Below are 21056 nucleotides of genomic sequence, written 5' to 3'. Positions count from 1 at the left end.
AAAGTAGCAATAAGATTTACATTTTTAGATTTTATTTCAAATTAAATATTGTATAATCTGGCTTCCTGAATATATCTCATTGATGATTAGCACCACTGTTCATTAAGCATAGAGCTTGGGTCTGGCTTTGATAATAAGCTCAGGTAAACTTTCCCACTTGTACCCAAAAAACGCTGCTGAAGTTTTGTCCCTAAAATAGATTTGCAGACCTGCCGTAGGGATCAATTGCGCCTTTATTCAAGTATTGAGATAAAGGACAGAGAACTGGGCCATCTGAAGATGCAAATGAGGAAAGAGCTTCTCTCTCCATAGTTGATGCTGATGCTATGACTGCTAACATTTACCTTCTTTAATGTGAATGTGAGAACAAACACAGTGAAGTGAATTAAGGATTCTGTTTAACCATATTACTCAAACTTTTCTGCTCTTCAATATCCATCATCTGCCAGGAAAAATCTTCCTGACGTAGCTAATTCACAAGTGATAGCATTATTCTGCATAAACTGCCCGTAACTGGCAATTATTTACCAGGTTAACCAACAATTCTGGGACTTTCAGAAAGCTGGCCTCAATCTGCTCCTAGCAATGAGAACAAAACGCATTTAGTGTTATGAAGAAAGCTTCTAAAATCCTATTCTATTTTGTGCAAATAACTTTTTTCTTGCTTGACTGTTGCTTTTATTCTGAAATTTCATGGGCTACAAAGAGGATGTACTGTCCTGATACACTTCATGAGAACATCAAGTTCTCATGTTATGACATATGAGACTTACCATATGTTGTATATGATGTGAGACGACAAAAGTTTTCTGCCAGTTTGCGTTATCCCATGCAGACATTCACCTTTCAGCCTGGTAATAAGCAATATTCATCTCTTCAGAGCACTTTATTATGGGAGTTTCTAAACCACCTCCTTAATCACAGCATGTATCTCAAGCCTGTCTGTTTGAGAGCTAGTGCCTCAGAGTTATTTTCCACTGTTGATTATTTATTCTGTGCAAGTAGCATCTAAAGCTTTGAGCTCATCATTGTCAGTAAGAGTCCCATGCATGTAAACAAGGACTGAACTTCCCTGTTATTTAAGAACATAGCTCAAGTCCCCTTTTTGATCCAAGCCCATGTGCCTCTTTCAATTTCTGAAGGTTAACACCAGTCTGTTCTTAAAAAGGTGACACAAAATAAAACCCTGATTGCAGTCTGGTCTCTAAATCAGCAATTTAATTTAGCTGGGTTTTTGTAAATGTCCTACTGATGCCATGAGACACAATAATGTCCTTGCATAATAAATAGCAGGCCATTTAAATGTTCCCCAAGCTCTTTATACACCATAAAATGAAATTTCCAAACAGGTTTATATTATAAGATAGTCTGAGGTGAAGATTTTGCAGAGGTCTGAAACTGGACTATGTTCTATGTTCCTCCCCCTTCACCCATCAGCACCTCAGTATTAGAATTTGGGGATGGATCGGACACATAAAACTAAATTGTAGTGAAGTCTCTTCCATCTCCATCATTGAGGCCACTTGCAGACCCAAGCTAAGAATTATCACCCTCATTTTAAAGAGTGGAAAGTGAAAAATATTTAGCATACCAGAAGACACTGCACATGTAAGGACGGAAAACAATAGCCCCAAATTACCTACACAAAACCACACCACAGTTGATGCAGAAACAAAACCAGATTTCTGACTCTTGCAATGGCTCTACCATGTATTTCATTTGGGGCGCTTTTTTTCACCACCACTGGGAGATTGGATCAGGCGCTCAGAAGCTTTAAATATGGAAAGACAGACGTTTTTTCTATTATTTCCCAATTCAATAACTAAGACCAGCTTTATAAAACTCTCACATTTCAGCTGTAGTCAGATTTTTCTCCTGCCTGTAAACAGTATTCCAGCAGCAGAAGTGAAAATACCCAAATGCATTATTCAGGAACATAATAAGAAATACTTGTTTAAATTTAAAGATCAAATTACGTTGTCTATATACGGAGCAAAGAAAGCTAGTTATTTATACAGCATGTGTCTAAACTGACATTTGCAAAACTACTTCCAAGAACAAAGATACCCTTGTGATACACAATTTAAATTATAAATTGAATCCAAGATAAAGCAGTATTGCTGTATTAATAAATATTTTACAATTTCCATAGCTGTTCTCAGCATCTTCCAGCTGTCTCAATCCCGTATTTAAGTATTACGGCACTGATGAAATGGCTTTCCAGCTAATATATTCACAATGGAGAGTTTAAAAGAAAAAAGTCACCTACGTTTTTTCAACATTAATCCATGACTGAGCTTATGAGAAATTATTCGGTCATCAAGGTCAAAAGTAGATGTGTTCAACTGAACTGAAAGCAAACTTCCCAGTGCAGTCCTAATTATAGCAGACACGTGAACTGCCAATAAAACCCAGGATTTTTAATGTCTTTGTTCTAAAATATCTTCATGCCATCATTAGGAGTCTACTATGCAGCTGTAGGAGCAGAGACGTTACTTTGTCTGAGTAGAACTACTGACAGTTACTTTACCAGGCTCCTTCTTACTAGCAAATAGGCCAGGAGAAAAAATATATTTAAATTAAACTACCTGGGGAGGGAATGGAAAGGAAAAAAACAGTCTGATTTTGTTTGCGGAGTGAGCACTAAGAGCCAAGGCAGCTGACAAACCTTACAAAAAGTTTAATTGCTTTAGTGGTGCCATTACCAATGCAAACCGAAATACAGCTCGATAGCCAGTTTCTCACAGCTGCAGCTCATCTTACAGTTAAAATGGCAAATTTAAGCACTTATCTGAATACAAACATACTTAAGTATATCCTTAAGTGTCAGACACGTGCTTAAGTGATTGCCTCGATTGTGTCCTAAAGCAGGGCTCCAAAAAACATAAATGATCCAGCAAAAGCATCAAAATTCATCTTAGATCGGTTTATTATCCACTCATACAGAAGTCATTAAAAATCTAACAATATATATTTCAAAACTGTTGTGATATTTCATGCAAAACCATTTATATTGTAAAACAACACATCAGATAGTTTATTTAAGGATGGCAATGGCTACTCTAATAAAGCATGTAATTTAATGAAACATCTACTCTCTTTTTCATGAAAGAGTAATTGAAACGTTAATTCAAATTGGGCTGGACACATCCAAACCCCGGCTAATTGAATGCAAACAAAAGACAATGAGGAGTAGCAGTATGCCAAGCTGGCATCTTCTGCAGCAACAAGGGAATTGTGTCCATCATTCCTATTCTTTAATGTTTTCCTAAAACATCCAGAAGAGTGAGAAAAAAATCATGTTAAGAAAACCATCAAATTATTCTATAGTGGCAGATAAGGCTGACATCAGAAAAGCAAATAGTGGAAAACACACACCTTGTTAAAAGGGATCTCAAAGGCAAAAATATCTACAGCCATGGTGAAAAGAGATAAGAATTAGTTTACTCCAGTCTATGTATATTTCTTTTTCATTAATCAACAGCTGAACTTCCCTTAGTCCTTTATGCCAGTGCAAGGGGGGTATTATTATAAAACACTATGTCAAAAAGAGGCTGAAATGATGATATGAAATACACGACCCAGATCCCTGAAGGGAATACGAGTGTCTCAATATGGTGAGTTGAATTGTAGTATTATTGGATAAAGATGAAAAAATTGGGATTAATAGACTGAACACCTATAAAACTTGCATGCAGGTCTTCTCAAGGAATGCTGGAAGCTTAAAGGAGGTTTAAAGAAGCGCTAGAAGTGGATAGTCTTTTAGATCAGAGTGGGGCTAGTTACATAATATATCTGTCTTCCATCTATAAATTATGATTCCATGTCGAATAATTTTAAACAGGAAATCCAAGCATCTTCCCTTCTTTTTCTGTATGTAACTGGCATCACAATAAACAAAAGTAACTGCATATTTCAAAGAATATTATAGATCACTCCCCTGTCTGTTATTTTCAGCAAAAGTATCATTTCATGCTTCTGATTTTTGAAGCTGACACGTTGTTAGCATCATACATTGCATCTAAAGCAACTGGAGGAAATAGAATTGATAAAACAGAAATAAAAAGCATCCAGAAATGAAAAAGTAAAACAATAACGTACTCTGAAACATTCATCAAATCATATTAGCAATACATTTTAATCAACAGTATGTCACTTCCCATTGAGAACAAAGAGAGATGCTATGCTGTTCCCACTTACATAATATAACCAGCATTACAGAAAAATTGGTTATCAGTTGAACTCTCCACTCAAATCAGAAGAAAGGAGCAGGACAAAATAAAATTGAAATGAGGGAAAATCAATTCAGAGGAGTTGGAAAAGCATGTATGTCCAAGAAGCAAATTGTTCAAAGATGGTACGTCTGAAAAAGATGCATTAAAGGCCCGAAATAAAAGCCCATCACTATCAAGTCAATGGAGTTTTTCCAGTACACGGTCAGTCCCTGAGTGCTTTGTAAGGAGCATACAGCAAGTGTGCAGGACATTTCTAACCTGTTCCTGCTTTTTGCACTGCAAAATGCAGTGAACCAAGAGAAGGGAAACGTCCTCGAGACACACCCAGGTCAGCGTTAACCTTCCCGCCTCAGGTACCTACTGCTCAACTTGGGCAATTGCTTAAAACCCATCCCAAAAGACGAGCCCTGCGATGCCATGACCATCGTCCATATCCACTCCCCAGCTGAAAGCCAACCCTACCAGCCCAGGGTCTGTCTCCTTCAACCACCCTTTGCTACTGCGTGTGGGAAATATGATTAATGATCTGTTTTCTCGGCCTTGTGCAGAGAATTCCACTTGCGGTTTACCAACCCAGAGCCAGATCTCCTGCCCACACAGGACAGCCTTGGACAGCTTCTAACAACAAATAATCGCAATGTGAAGAAACTACCAGCGATATTAGTATCAAACTCACTCGGGCTGCAGAAACAAATCCTTCTTAAGAACACAAATTTATCCACAAAACACTAGTGGCACATTTGAGCAGCACCACCTCAGCAAACAGCCGCTGCACCCACCACAGCCCAACCAAGGGCGGTTTCCACAGCAGCGCCAGACACCAGCGCGTGCAAACAACCAACTCCTGACTGACTTTTTGCCAGCCACAACCCTTTAGCACAAAAAAAACAACTAAACCAGAGTTTACTGAGCATTATTCAGCACTCTGACAACATTTCATAAACGGCAGACCGACCTATAAGGTATTATTGTACAACCACACAAGAACAACGAGGGGTCCCAGCATATGCACTCACTCAGAGAAGCTTCTCTCGCTCCAGGGCACCCAGCGGAAATAACCGCTTGCCCGGGGGGCTCAAGGGCTCACTCACGGATAGAAACAGAAGACAATCACTCACCGGGGCACAGGGGAGGGTCTGTCCCGGGCAGTTCCCTCAGCCGGTCCCGATCTCAGGGGCTCTGCCCACAGCCTCGCTGCTCCGCGGCGCTTTAGCGCTAACGCCACGTTAGACCGCGGGCGGGACCGGCGCTGCCCATATATGGAGATGACCCAGACGCGTCTCCAGGTCTGGGTCTCTTATTGGCTGAGCGGCCTGTCTGTCAGCCGGGGTCCCGCCCCTCAGCCGTGAGGAGCCGCCGCGGCCGCAGAGCGGGATGGGCAGTGGGGCCGCGCGGGCGGGACAGGGGGACAAAAGAGGACAAAAAAAAACGTGATAAAGAGAAAACGTGATAAATGAGCCCCCAACTGCCCTGTGGGCAGCTCCGGAGCTCATGGCGGGGGGGATTGCCACAGTCCTTTCCCACCAAAGCTTGTATTTTAGGGATGCTGACGGATGTTACGCGCACGGTCTCCATATTCTCAGCAGAAAGAAAGAATTTTTCACAACTCGATTTTCTGTCATTTGAGCAACCGAAACACTGAATTTTAAAACGGGCCTGAGTTCTGACTCCTGCAAGGTGACTTTGAGAGTCAAAGTGTGTGGATAAAAGATTTAGACCTGCCAGAAATGCTCATTGTCCTTCACGTTACCATTCCTGTGAAATATTACACATTCTGTCAGTAAAAGATGCTTGTCCATAATCATAAACTTTACGACTACGTGTAGAAGAGGTGTTGAGTTGTATCTGTGCAGTCACACCCAATATCATGTAACATCAAATACCCACATTTTTAAATCCATTCTCTTTCTCAAGGGTTCATTTCCATTATTCACACAAGAAAACATTCACATTTGCACACAAAAGCATATAGCCCAAACTAATTAATTAAAATTATACAAGCGCAAAACAATTTCTGTTGTCTAATACCCTAGCTTTAACAACTTTGCTTAGTTATCGGTCCTCTAAGCGATAACGCTTTAGCAATTAAAATAAATTAGCTGTCTGCTTTGGATCATGGCAGAGCCTTAACATTAATAGCCAGAGATCCGATGGACAGCGATGGGTTTTTCTTTCGCTGTGTTGAAACGTCCTTTTCTTTGTCAAACTTCATCATACAGTATGCACTCCTCCCTCTGACCACAGAGCTGTCATCTTTAATTAATGAAAGAAGCTAAAATAAAAGTTAATACTAGCATGCCAAAATTATTAATTAAAACCTGAAGCATCCTTGCTTGGATTGAATGGCTCGCTCTGCTTCCAAAGGCAAATAATGACAGTGAAATCCGAAGTAATCCATCGTCGGTGACTACCACGCCTTGGCGTTTGATTGCCCCGACACAGCAGATAAATCCAAATGGCTTTGCTTCAATTTGAGGCATATGAGTGTGAAGAGCACAGTAATAATAAAACCAATTGTCTTCAACTGGCTCTGCATGTGGAAGCGATATTTCTTCTGCTGCTGTTAATATAGGCACAGAGATTGGCTTTTTGCATCGATGTCTGGAATAAAAAGAGAATTAAAAATAATCTATAGATACCTAGAAATAGAGCCTAATCTCAGGACTAGGCATATGAATGCCAAATATATATGCTAGAAGCTCATTAGCCATGGACTTCCCTGGAAGGCAATTTAAATAACGGGAGCGCACTCAGTGGTACAAAGGAGCCTCAAACACCCTTACTTTTACATTTATTAAAGAACTTCATCTCTCTTAACAAGCTGGGATAATTCGCTCTTCTGCTGAAAAATACATGTAAAAATAGAACTGAATGTAAACCAAAACCAAGGACAACCGGCAGAGAGGACAAGAAAATACAGGTATTTGCCAGCAAGCGAAACAGAAGAGTGTGAAATGATGCAACACAGAAGCAGGCAAAACAACTTAGTAACAGAATCACCCCAAAACAAAGTTTAAGGAACAGCGAAAAGCTTGTTTTCTTCATCCTACATTGAAATCAAGCTTAAAAAGCCTCTTGCGAGCAGAAGGGCTGCAGCTGTGGCAATCCCACTCCACCTTCAACTGCCTCTTTCCGAAATCCTCCGCTCCCCAAAGTAACGGATCCCCCCAGAGAGGCAATCTCAGGTTATGGCTAACGTAAAACTCAATGGATTTGAAAGGGACATTCTCTTTTATTCAGAATAAATCAAAGATATAGTCTCACATGAGAAAAAAAATCCATCCTGCTGCATATGAAAATTCCTCACGCATATTCAAGTCTATGCTGCATCAGAGCTTGCACCATTCCCTTCCTGCCATGTCTTCCCCACGTTACACGTGTTTGGAAAAGCCAAGATTGCTGCTCGATCTCAGCCTTTTTGTAGACGCACGACTCCAAGCTAAATGAAGAATCACCAGAAATAATCGCTGTGGCTTCTCGTATACAGATGCTTCAACCTCAGTCAAGCGTTTTGGGCAGCAAAACAAGAGGTTTTGTGTTTTCAGAGAACATCGTGCGGTTCCGCGGACATCCATGGGGGTGTGGGAGATACCAGCTGTGCCGCAATCAAAGCCGTAAATAAAACTCGAGAAAGCGTTTCCTTTAGATCCCCCGTAGGGAAACCATGGGGAGACCTTGGGGCACACAAAGTCAGTATTACCCCACTTTGAGGCCTGAATACATTTCAAGGTTTCATTGTTGGGATATTAGCTCTAAGGCTCTGGCATGCAATTTGGGTTTCAAAACCCTAATGAGGTTTCATGGCATTAGCTTCAGTGCCCAGTGTAAATTTTATCTCAGATATACTTATTCTCCCTCTCCACATCCCTGCATTTGAGCTGAACACAGGATTTCCATTCACTTCGGTCATAATGTACCGTGAATCCCTCTTTCCTATCATAGTCCCTCCAACACATTCCACTTCCACACGAGTACAAATTAATTTGGGATTAGAGCTACTCTAAATTCCAGCGTTGCTGCGTAAACCTACAACCTGCTGAATAGACAGCGGGTTGGTAAATTATTAATCATCGTTTTCAGTTTCGTGGGAGCAGGGAACAAGGTCATTTTTGGGGCAGAATGTGAGAGTTCCTATTTATTCTCCTTTAATTTCTCCTCCTGTTAGCCACGCTCTCCTATTGAAAACTTAAAAGGTCGGTGGCCACGATGAAACCCTGCAGACCTCTCCAGCTCGAGCTGCCCTCCTTATCTCCACAAACCTCTTCAAAAATCTCTTCTTGATATTTTTTCATCAGCCAAAATGGGTAGAGAGCAAACACCTCCCCAAACGCAGCGAGATTGGCCGTGGTTGGCCTAGATGGACATGTCCACAGAAGGTATCAGTTGCCCAGCTCAGCCTAAGGCCGCACCAAGTTAATTTCTCCATTTATTAGCCTCATAATTATGTCTAAATACTGCCACTCCTTGTGTGTAACAGTTTATAGGTGCTACAGCCAATGGGAATTTAATGAGCTCTCCATTAAGCCCTGAATTTCTTTAATTTTCATGCTGGTTTAGGAAAAGATTTAAACCTTTGACTGGTGTCCACTTTCACTGATACCAATAAAACCCTGCCCAACTAACGGAGCAAAATTTCAGGGGAAAGACACCAAAAAGGTTTGGTTACTTGTTAAACTTTGTCTCTGTCACTCATTAGTCTGTGTGCATTTTTATTAAAATAAAATCCACCAATAACTGTATCAGACATACAAGGAAGAAACAGCATCAAACTTTGACATAAACTCTGAGGGGAAAAACTGAGCTAAGATAACCTTTCAAACAAACGAGCACTGCTTAATTAAGTTACCCAAAAAACCCCAAGGTGTGGAATATGGGAACCAGGCCGAACACCACCAGCACTGCTCGAACTTAGTACAGATGAATCATGTTACTTGGACTATTTAGACCAGATGCTTAACTGGAAAGGCATTGTACACACAAAATGTTAATAATTTTTTAGTTAATTAGCATTGCCTACTCTCATGAGTAGGAGTTTTAGTCAATAGGCTCAAAAATCTGGATGACCGGGTAGTGAGGTGTACTGTGAACTGGCTGAATGGAAGAAGCCAGAGAGTTGTGGTCAACGGGGCAGAGTCCTGTTGGAGGCCTGGATCTAGTACAGTGTCTCAAGGGTCGGTACTGGGGCCAGGATTATTCAATATATTAATCAACGACTTGGATGAGGGAACAGAGTGACTGTCAGCAAGTTTGCTGATGACACCAAGCTGGGAGGAGTGGCTGACACTGGAAGCTGTGCTGCCATCAGAGACCTGGACAGGCTGGAGAGTTGGGCGGGGAAAAATTTAATGAAATAGAACAAAGGCAAGTGTAGAGTCTTGAATCTGGGCAGGAACAACCCCAGGTTCCAGTATAAGTTGGGGAATGACCTGTTAGAGAGCAGTGTAGGGGAAAGGGACCTGGGGGTCCTGGGGACAGCAGGGTGACCATGAGCCAGCACTGGGCCCTTGTGGCCAGGAAGGCCAATGGTACCTGGGGTGGGTTAGAAGGGGGTGGTCAGTAGGTCAGAGAGGTTCTCCTGCCCCTCTGCTCTGCCCTGGGGAGACCACACCTGGAATATTGTGTCCAGTTGTGGCCCCTCAGTTCCAGAAGGACAGGGAACTGCTGGAGAGAGTCCAGCGCAGCCACCAAGATGCTGAAGGGAGTGGAGCATCTCCCGTGTGAGGAAAGGCTGAGGGAGCTGGGGCTCTGGAGCTGGACAAGAGGAGACTGAGGGGGGGACTCATTCATGGGGATCAATATGGAAAGGGGGAGTGTCAGGAGGATGGAGCCAGGCTCTTCTCGGTGACAACCAATGATAGGACAAGGGGCAATGGGTGCAAACTGGAACGCAGGAGGTTCCACTTAAATTTGAGAAGAAACTTCTTCATGGTGAGGGTGGCAGAGCCTGGCCCAGGCTGCCCAGGGAGGTTGTGGAGTCTCCTTCTCTGCAGCCATTCAAACCCGCCTGGACACCTTCCTGTGGAACCTCAGCTGGGTGTTCCTGCTCCATGGGGGGATTGACCTGGATGAGCTTTCCAGGTCCCTTCCAGTCCCTGACATTTGTGATTCTGTGTGATTCTGTGAATCAAAATGTGAAGCTGCAGCCTAACCTGTTCTGTTGCTTCCATGAACCAAGACTTCACTTCCCATGTCAGCTAGGGAAGCGACAGCACTTTGGTGGTGTCGGAATTAACCTGTCCCACTTTGGAGCTCCCACAGAAACAGCCTCACTGAGCTGACACAAAAAGCTGTTTAATTCTTCAGTTTTCCGTTCAGGAGCTGAGCAAAAATATTGTTAAGAACATTAGAGTGCCGATAATACCCAATTTAATTTATTGTTGTCTTCTCTGAAATGAAATATTAATACCTGAAGGGCAGAAAACTACGCATAAAGCATTAAGTTCAGACACAATATTTTGGGATTCTCGTAAGGGAAAAACATGAAGAGTTGGGTGTAGATTCACAGACCTGATGGGGAAGGAAGAGGACATGCCAAAATTGTACCTATTTCATGGACATAAGAACCAGGTTGAATGTCGTCCTGTGCCCAGGTCTGAACCCTGGCTCTTCTAAAAGCGTGAACCCTTTGGCACAGCCTCATGCACATTTGTACACAAAGATGAAGAAGGTAATTAGAAAGCGCTATTTCCCTTTCCATTCTTTTCGCAGCTGACACATATATATATATTAAACCAGCCGTAAGGGACTTAATTTACTCACAAAGAGAATAATCTTTCTGTTGGAAAACTCACCGGTCTTGCTGGAAGTTTTGTTTCCACTCGATTACAAATTTCCCTTCAACTTCCCTGGGATCCGGAGTTCTACTCGGCTTTTATGGAAGCTGAAAACGATCATTACCAAGCAGAGCAAGATGGTATTTCGAATGAATTACAGCGAGTGCCACATTTATTTTGATAGATGAAAAGGAACTATCGCTTCGGGAGTGAAACATTAATCTATATATAGTTTTAATGTAAAAACCCATAGCTTTTGAGATAAATTTGGTGGGAAACAAATCCAGTGGGAAAAATGAGCTAATCCTAGTATTACCACAGTGCTAATCTGCAGAAATATATCAAGGAAATAAAAAACAATAGATACGCCTTATACACCTTTGTACTATACGTGAAAATTACCCTGCTCTTGGGGTTTTTTTGGTTCAATAATTCAGGTTTATTCTTCAGCAGCACCTCATCTGCAGAAAATCTGTGGTTTAATTTGTGTCTGTCCTTTTGCGGTTTACAGGTAGGATATGATGCTGGAAACGGGCTCTCGGATTTGTTTTCAAGGCCCATCACATCCTGTCCCGGAGTTTGGAACCGCTGTGGAAGCAACTAAATCAGTCATACACCATGAACTAGGACTTGCTGATTTAGAAGAAGTAATGGATTTGCTACATTTCTATCTCTCTGAAAGTTTTGCAGTTGTATTATGTTCAAAGACTCCAATTCTCTGAGGTTACTTACATGCAATAAAGTATAACTAAGAGAGGGTTTGTTGTTAAACACAGGATTTAAATTTTTGTTGCTTTATTTTTCCCATTACCACTGCTCAGATTGGCACACAAAAACAAACAAACACACAACAAACATACAAACAGCAACAACCAACCAAGCAAATTACAGAAAGAACAGGAATAGAACATCTGCTCTTGTTGAAGTGTGAGATTTTCCCTAAGACAAGGTCAAGATAAATAGCACCATCTTTCTTTTTCCACTTGAAAAAGGGTTTGTGCAGTTCCCACACTCTGCACTTGTTCGTAACTCTGCCTGTTCCCCAAGAAATCCCTTTCTGTATTTCCTTGGAACTGATTTTTTCCTTGTTTACTCTCTCAAACACCTCTCTTTATATGCTCTACAATAAATCGAGCTTAGCTTCAAATTCAGGTCATACATTTGAAGCAAAACCACTTGTATGTATTCCAAACTTCTTGAAGAACATTCATCTCTCTCTCTCTCTATATATATATGTATGTAAAAACAGAGATGAGGGTTGGGGGAACAACCCTCCAAGCCCTATAAACCTCCCCCATGCCCAAAGAGCAGCTCTTCCAACACTTTCCTGTCCTTTCCCTGCAAGTTTCCTTAGCGTATGACAGCGCGATTAGAGAAGCTGCAGTAAGTGGTGCCCTTCAGCGGTCGGTCTCGTCTCTGCACTCATTAGACGGGTTCTCCTTCAGGTCCCTGTGTTGTGCCACACCACCTGTGTGATTGTTTCAAAAAGCTGATTACATTCTGGGGAAATGTTGCACACTTGGCTAGCACAGGGTTACATTTAGCTCTGCATCCTTTGCTATTGTTTGTTGTTTTTTTGGTGCTGGATGATTCGAATGCCAGGCGCTAACTCCCAGCCCTTTTGGTTCAGATGTTGCTGTTGATCCACATTCCAGCTCTCACTTCACTCCTGCCTCCCGAGTGTTTCTCACTTGTGCATACCCCTTTATTTTTTGAGTCCGTTACTGGAAGCCATGATCCTCTTCCCTCCTCAACCCATCCATTGCAGCGCCACGTTAAGAAAACTTTATTATTCAGGAAAGCACGGGAGCATGTTCAATTTTACCACGAGGCTCTGGGTTGTTGGGTTTTTTGTTTTTACAGGCTCTCTTGAACCACAGTCTCTATTTAATCCACTTACTTTTGTTATTGATGAGCTCCACTGCCCACAAGCTCAAGCCGGCAAACCGTTTCTGCATACATAACTTGTATTGACTCCCATGGATTGCTCAGGATTAAGCACACGCTTAGACACTTCTCTACATTGGAGCCATGACTTCATTTTTTAATTCCACAGGGTGCAGCAGTAGAGCTATGAACCTCATTCCTCAGAGTCTGGAGAAGAATGGACGGATTTCCCATGAAACCACTTTATCAGGTACGTCAAGCCTTAAAAGATTCCACAATACAAGCCCAACATCCCTGCTTTGCCCCGAGTTCCACAAAAATGACCAGGTGCGATGGAGTACTGAGAGATGCCATTTGAATGGCCACAAAGCACAAATGGGGGATCACACCACGCATAAGGCTTGTCCACTATTTTGTCCACTTGACATCATCCTTCAATACTTAATTAGAGGCATTTTCTGTTGAATGCCTTTCTGAAATGATATTTTTCAACTTCCTATAATTAATCAGAATTTAGATTACTGCTTAGTTTTGAGGTACAACATAAACTTTTACATTTATTTCCTTTTGATACTAGTCCAAAATTAAATCCCTGGAATTAGAGAGACTATTCTCATGCAGAATAATTAGCTGACACCAATAACCACCTTTTCCGTAAAGCAGGAAGATTTGTGTAGGAATTTCACATTTACATGCAACTACTTTGAATTAATGCTGACCACTTTATACCCACAAGCAAAACCTGCTCACTGGGATTGCAGTAAACAAGGCTCTTCAGGGAAACTCTTAAGCATGTGCGTAAAGCAAAGCCCATGAAAAAAGCAGCTATGGTGCAGTTTTAGGAGTTCCCATTTAAGTGAAAAATCATCCAGCCCATGTTGCCCAGACTGGATAAACCATCCAGGCACTTACTCAGCGCTAAGCATCTTGGTAATGTCAGTGAAACCCAAAGGAATTCTTATATTCATCAATATTTTTGCACAACAAAAAGCTTCATGTCTAAAATGGGTTATTTTCAGTACATGGATCATATTAGAACTGGTGTCTTAGAAACGAGGTGGTTTATAGTGCTTCATGAACTAGTTCCCTCACTCCACAATTGCTCTTCATTATCCTTCCGTTCCTGCTGTTCCTAACAACTGTGCTTCCTATAAACCAAACTGTGTGTTCACGCTTGGGAGCGCTCTGGAAACAGCACTTCAGACTTTCTAAACTGTCTCCCCTAAACGATCTGTTATGCTACAGTCATTGCATAGGTGGCTTGAGCAGGCTATTCTCTCGTTAGCATGTAACATAATCATCTTGCTAGGAAATGCAGTAAAAGGAGTAAATAAAGAGATCTTTCACTCGGAGCATTTGCACGTGAAGTGGGCAAGCTGGCTTTGAGTGCAGCGACACTCAGCATTTCCGCCACCCGACTACAAGTGACGTGTCAGACCTTGCCATGGCAGCACTGGTAGGTCTGCAGCAGGAATTATTCTTGCACACCATGACAAAGTCAGGAGTTGCTGCCCTTTATTTCAGCCAATATTCCATCTTCTGCTTTCATCTTGCCTGGAGAAGATGAGTGAGGAACTACAGTGTGGAGAGACCACAGAAATGGTTTGACTTCGGAGAAAGGATGATAACAGCAGCTCTTTGTCACCTTTGTGTCCTACGAGTTCAAGGAGGGACCCAGTGCCACGAAGGAGAGAGCGGCTTGTGCTGAATTGTGGCCTCTAATGTGCCTGGTCTGCCCTTAGTCCTGAACCAGGGGAATAAAAACAATGATAACTTGACTTAGGCAACTCAGAGTCATTTTGGTTGGAAAAGACCCTCAAGGTCATCGAGTCCAACCATACCCCACCCCTGGCACTGCCCCATGTCCTGAGAACCTCATGTCCGTCTGTCCAACCCTCCAGGGATGGTGACTCCAGCACTGCCCTGGGCAGCCTGTTCCAATGCCCCACAGCCCTTTGGGGAAGAAATTGTTCCCCACATCCAACCTCAACCTCCCCTGGCGCAACTTGAGGCCCTAATACTCGGGCCCCTTGTCTGGATACCTTCATTCAGGTGTATGAAATCTCCCCTTTGTTCACACCACTTTCTCCTTTCTGCCTCTGCTGTTTATACATTTTCTTTTCCTACACAATGAGCTGAGGGAAGACAGTCATTGACACACTTTGCTCCTATATATCACCCTCTTACTGCACCTAACTCATAACAGGGAGGTCGTAGTCATGTCACTGAGCATCCACCAAGGTGAGCAGCACTTGCAGGCTTCCTGCTGCTTCTCCAGAAGTGATAGAAAATACAACAGTGAAGAAGGAGAATATAATAATCAGGAAAGGGGAATGTAACATCGGAAGGTAACACTAGTGCTAAAGAGAATGTGCAGAAGACAATTCCCGTGATTCTCTGTAATTCTAAAGAAAACAATAGACAGCATTTACTAGCAGCAATAAAATACAAGAAGAAACTGTCAAACGCAACTGAGCGTTACAGAATTTACGTGGCCTTAATTGATCCTCACTGTCGGACCTGTGGCCATGACGCACCAGTGCTTCCTCACTGAAAGTTAATGGGGAGGTGAAACCCCAAAAAGAAAGACTTACTCATTTCAAAAAGTACAACGAACTTATTTCTCATCCACGACTTCATAGAAACCTATGCCAAGGCCGGCTGGACCCATAACAAAACAGGTTGTTGGCCTGAGACTGGAGATTCTGTCATCAACTCAAAGCTCAATTCAGATTTCCTAAGGAGTTTCCAACACACCCATGACGAGCCAAACGGCACTACCAAACTTGCCTGTTCCAGACCCCCTAGAAATATTTTATATTCTTTACCAAAGTCATGATAAAGCAGCAGAGCGCAGGTAGTTATCTGGATGTTCACCAGGCATCTGTCCCCATCCCACAGCACAATGAGCGCAGTTTAATTTTGGAGGCTGTCTAAGAAGTCTGAGCAAGTCATCAGAAGGGGAAATCCCACGCGGGTCACCCCCTTGCCAACACTTTTCTGCACAGGGGTATCCCCACACCTAAGGACCACGAAGAAACTTAACGTCTTGATGGCTTTGCTGTTAAGAACTGCAAGAATTCAGCAGTTTTGATTATTTTCTTGTTAAAGACGCGGGAGAAGAAATCCAAACCAGAAAGCAGCGCAGCACAAAGGTCACGCTGTCTTCCTTCCCCTAGAACTAACGTGGAATATTAAACAATGAAAAATTTTGGTAATTTATGCTCGTGACAAAGGTTTTAACAAGAACAAGAAGTGGAAGAAACTAGTTCTTCATATGCAAAACAGTGCAATTATAATTCACTGTGATCGCTGCCTTAGATGTTAATTTTCTGGTTCCCTTGGGCTCCGCAGTAGGAGACACTGAAGGACCTCACAGAAGGACAAAAAAAATTTATATCATTGAAAAAATTAACTCATAAATAGGTATAGATTATATCGTAAGTTCTCAGCGGACCTGTTAAAACCAAAACAGCCTTATCTAGCTTGTCAGAGGTTTTTAATAACGGTCCTTTCAATTAAAAATCCAATAAATACATAACTGAAAAGTTACACTGTTTTCAGTAAATGTCACTATGAAAAGAGCTGATAGAAAACAACACACCAACCAAAACTCTTCCCTTCAATCTGCTTAGCTCTCCACTGTTTTTAGCATAGACAGCACTGAAAACTTATATATTGTACCTTTTGTTTTCAAAAGTGTGGAAAAGTGCTGACAACAGAGCAGCTGGGAAGCTGCTGGAACGCGACACTTGCTACTGGGGCAGCATTTGTGCGCTCACGCGAGTCTCGCTTGGCCCGCGGTCGATGGATGCGGATGAAGGGAAGGGGCTGAAAAGAAACCAAGGGGATGACTGAGACAACAGCTTTAAACTCCCAAAAGTAAAACACCTCAGCTTTATCATCCTCTTCCCCACATTAAATACCAAAACACCCTGTTGGACAAAAGCTACCAGGGTTGTTCAAGTCTCCTTCCCCAAAATCATTGCGCGATTTTCCATTTGAACGAAGCATCGCTCACCTCCAGGAGCCCTCCTTGCACTTGCAGGGTTGTCTTTCAAACAAAATTCAAAGTAGACCCATCTTTACTGCGGAGCGCGTTTCACAAGCTGCTTTGCCCGCTTAGGGGGCTTGACTCCATCGGAAAGCAAAAATAAAAAATAAAATTAAAAATAAAGCAAGCAACGACTGACAAATACAGAAGGTTGTTTTATAAGGAACAGGATCCATCCGCATTTTTAGCAATGGATAACTTTTTTTTAGCGCAACTTCATTCGGTTTATCTATTCATTAGCAAAACACAGAGATTAGATAAATTATTGGTCCTGGAAAAAAAAAAACACCAAAAACACAAACCACCACAGAAGAGGCTTTGCCGGAATGGTCTGGTGTCCCTAAGTAAAGCAATGCAAACGCCATGGGAGATGCTCATCTTAGGAGAGAGGAGCATTCACAAAAGGCTCCCAACCCCAAAGCAGCTCCTCCAGTACCTAAAGATGCGTGTGAAGTGGGGAGAGGTGCCCCCAGGGAGGAACGGGGGCTCTTCAACAGATGGAGCATTACATACATCAAGATAAGAAGGAACAGCACCTCAGTACTTCTTGTTCTAAGTCATAGAATGAGTTGAATTTGCAATTAAGATGTATTTCTGTTATTCAACCCAAACCTAGATATTACAACCCTTTGCATCCATCCGGTTTGGAACGCTGACAAAAACACGGCAATAGCTGGGGACAGTGAGCGCGTCTTTCACGAGATGCTCCGCTGCAGAGCCGCACACACCAATCCCATGGATCTCGGCATCAATTCCTGGATAACGTTGTGCTTTTCTCTCCCACACTTGAGCCAGCTGGGAATACGGAAAAACAGAATCATTTAGCTCTGTCTTTATGGAGTTCATTTCTTTCCACCCAAGGTTCCTGATTGTGCCTTGCTCACTCTGCGTTTTCCACGTCTCTCTAATAAACCAGTATAATTTACATTTTTTAAATTTCTTGTTCGTGTTGGGTAAGCCCATCGTTTAGGAGGTTTCAAACTACCTCACACAGCTAAACTCATATTTCTGTACATCTCCGTTATTATATCTATAGCATTTTAGTGCTGGGAGTAGCTCAGTGTCCTGGTAACACACAGTCAGGTGGTTTTCCCATACCTTGCCCCAAAAATGCAGCAAAACATAATTTGCAACCAAACAGCCCAACCGGTAAAAGTGTGTTCTGCAATACCGTTCCACCTAAAAACATGGAGAATCAACCCTAAGTATAACGGAATATTAAAAGGGCACAAATATGAAGCTAAGGAAGTAAATCCACTTTTTTTTCCAATATATTGTGGCGTGTTTATCCCAATCAAAGCGCTGAACTGTTGCGGTCAGTTCTTCACCTGCAAACGTGTCTCTTCCTCCGTCGCAAAGTGCATGAGCGGCACCTGAGAAGCTGTAGGCAATGTTCTTTTATTATTACATTTTCTACTCCTGAGAGGACGGTTTGTATTCAGCTGGGGACCTTTAGATGCTTCATTCTTGTGGCTAACTATTAGTACCAAAGAAAAGAATGAAACTGATACACAAAACTATACCCCTTCTTGTGGGAATCAGCCCAATGAGGTTATTATTTACCACTGTAAGTAATTGGAATTATTTTCTGAAATACTTTACACTTAAAAAAAAATAGTTCTTTTTCATGTTTCAATTTGCACTGATATAAAGATACATTTAAAAAAAAAATAAAAACCAACTTTGAAGTATTTTACTACTTCAAACAAATCCTTTTATCTAAGAGTGAGACCGGGTTGTTCCTTGAGATTGTTTCCGTAAAATCTCATTAGCCTATTGATTCTGCTTCTACCACCTTGGGTAGTACTTCATTACCATGCAAATAAAGACAGACTTTTTACATGTAGCTTAATGCAGGAGTGATTATTCTCTTTTACAAAGCCTGACAACAAAGCACTATTAATGAAAGTCATCAATAATTGTTCAACAGGTGAAAAAGATTAGAATCAAACTGAGCCTTTCTTATCAGCAGGAACCTCCTTTTCCCCTCTGAAACACAAATTTTGTTGATTATCATCGTTGGGAAACTGCACCTCAGTGAGTTTCACCTTTTCTCCCCTGGATGGACAAAGTGCTGCCCATGTGGAAGCTCACCGGAGTCAGAGAAACAAGAACATCTCCTGCGAACCTGCACTGTCTTTGTGATTTAGGCAATAACAATAATAACCAAGTAGTCTGTTGCTACACAGATTTTAAGAGTAAGTCCGCATAAAGAAAATTGCCACGTGGTCCACAGGGACACTATATCCAGAGAAATGAGAAGAGGCTGCTGAAAATCTTATTTTGTATGGGAAGTCCTCAGAGGCTCCTTCTCAGGTAGCTCCTCAAACAATGTGATATATTTACTTCTTCTATATATTCAATCTTTTTGCCATAGCAACTCCAGGCGGTGAATGCTGAGGAGGTGACGCCTGTGACAGATCACAGAATCACAGAATGGACTGGGTTGGAAAAGCCCTCAGAGATCATCCAGTCCAACCCTTGGTCCAACTCCAGTCCATTGCCCAGATCATGGCACTAAGTGCCATGGCCAATCTCAGTTTAAAAACCTCCAGGGACGGTGAGTCCAGCACCTCCCTGGGCAGCCATTCCAATGCCCGACCACTCTCTCTGCACAGAATTGCTTTCTAATCTCCAGCCTAAATCTCCCCTGGCAGAGTTGAAGCCCATGCCCCCTTGTGCTATTGCTGACTGCCTGGGAGAAGAGCCCAATCCCCCCTGGCTAGAACTGCCCTTCAGGTCGTTCTAGAGAGTGCTGAGCTCAGCTCTAAGCCTCCTCTGCTCCAGACTGAACAAGCCCAGCTCCCTCAGCCTCTCCCCATAGGGCTTGTGTTCAAGTCCCTTCCCCAGTCTTGTTGCTCTTCTCTGGACCCGCTCCAGCACTTCAATCTCCTTCCTGAGCTGAGGGGCCCAGAACTGAACACAATACTCCAGGTGTGGCCTCCCCAATGCAGAGTACAGGGGAAGGATCACTGCCCTTGTCGTGTTGACCACGCTGTTTTGGATACAGGACAGGATACCATTGCCTTCTTGGCCACCTGGGCACACTCATATTGAGCTTCCTGTCCATTAGTGCCCCCAGGTCCCTTTCTGCCTGACTGCTCTCCAGCCACTCTGTGCCAGCCTGGAGCGCTGCAGGGGGTTGTTGTGGCCAAAGCGCAGGACCCGGCACTTGGCCTTGTTGAGCTTCATCCCACTGGAATCAGCCCATTTTTCCAGTCTATCCAGATCCCTCTGCAGAGCCCTCCTGCCTTCCAGCAGCTCCACACTCCCTCCCAACTTGGTGTCAGCAGCAAATTTGCTGCTGATGGTTTCAATCCCCTCATCTAAATCATCAAGAAAGATGTTAAACAGGACTGGACCCACCACTGATCCCTGGGGACACCACTAGTGACTGGCCGCCAGATCGTTGCTTCTCTTCTGAGATGGGCAGGAAGGCAAAATAGGCGAGTTTTAGGAGTTTTAACCACCGAAACCTGCGCGCACACAAACCAGAAGGTAACTGGTTTAAACAGCACCGGCCTTGTACTGCTTCATCCTATAAAGTGGTATTTGCAATACAGTAGGCTCCAAATCTATGTTTGATTTAACCGTAAGTGGCCTCCAGGATGGAGCAAAGTGTCCCCATGACCCCTCTTGGAACAGAGATTTCCAGTGCACAAGCTCCAGCAGGGAATGTTTGCTGGTGAAACAGCGTCTGTTGGGATAAGGAACGTCCCTGCAAGCGGGTTTGCCCTAAATAACCGGCTTTCTGCAGAATTCCCTCAGCGTCGATCCAGCAGGTGTCAGGAAAGAAACCTGACAAGGTGAGGAAAAACACCTGAACAATCCCCCAAGCAGATCTGAAAGGCAGCAAAACGCAGCTGGGTTCACTGGAGAACAAGAACAGAGCCTTGACAGAACACCCAGCACGGCGCATGTAACCTGCCAAGCCCGAGCGAGCAGGGGTTGCAGCGCTTCTCCAATGGTGTGATGGCACGCGAGGAGCGCTGCCGTCTCAGACACCGCAGACCAGATTAACGGGAGCGGGCGCTATTAACGAGGTGAAATTTGCCTCGGTGAAACCAAAAATCTCATCTTCTTCACCCCTTTGTCCGCATACGGAGT

General features: G+C 43.0%; 1 long non-coding RNA gene across 2 annotated transcripts in view; it reads right to left on the bottom strand.

Moving 5' to 3' along the window:
• Positions 1-21056, bottom strand: part of LOC136104024 (uncharacterized) — a 161755-nt gene that overhangs the window by 126169 nt on the left and 14530 nt on the right. The window contains exon 12 of one of the 2 annotated variants that reach the window (XR_011739837.1): positions 5354-6836. This is a non-coding gene — a long non-coding RNA (uncharacterized lncRNA). Of the gene's footprint in view, positions 1-5353; positions 6837-11179; positions 17745-21056 lie in introns of those variants that run through there. The other variant, XR_011739838.1, reaches the window with a different exon arrangement.

This window comes from Patagioenas fasciata, chromosome 6, assembly GCF_037038585.1.
Source record: "Patagioenas fasciata isolate bPatFas1 chromosome 6, bPatFas1.hap1, whole genome shotgun sequence".
Taxonomy (NCBI): domain Eukaryota; kingdom Metazoa; phylum Chordata; class Aves; order Columbiformes; family Columbidae; genus Patagioenas; species Patagioenas fasciata.
This window is presented reverse-complemented; position numbering and strand designations above follow the sequence as displayed.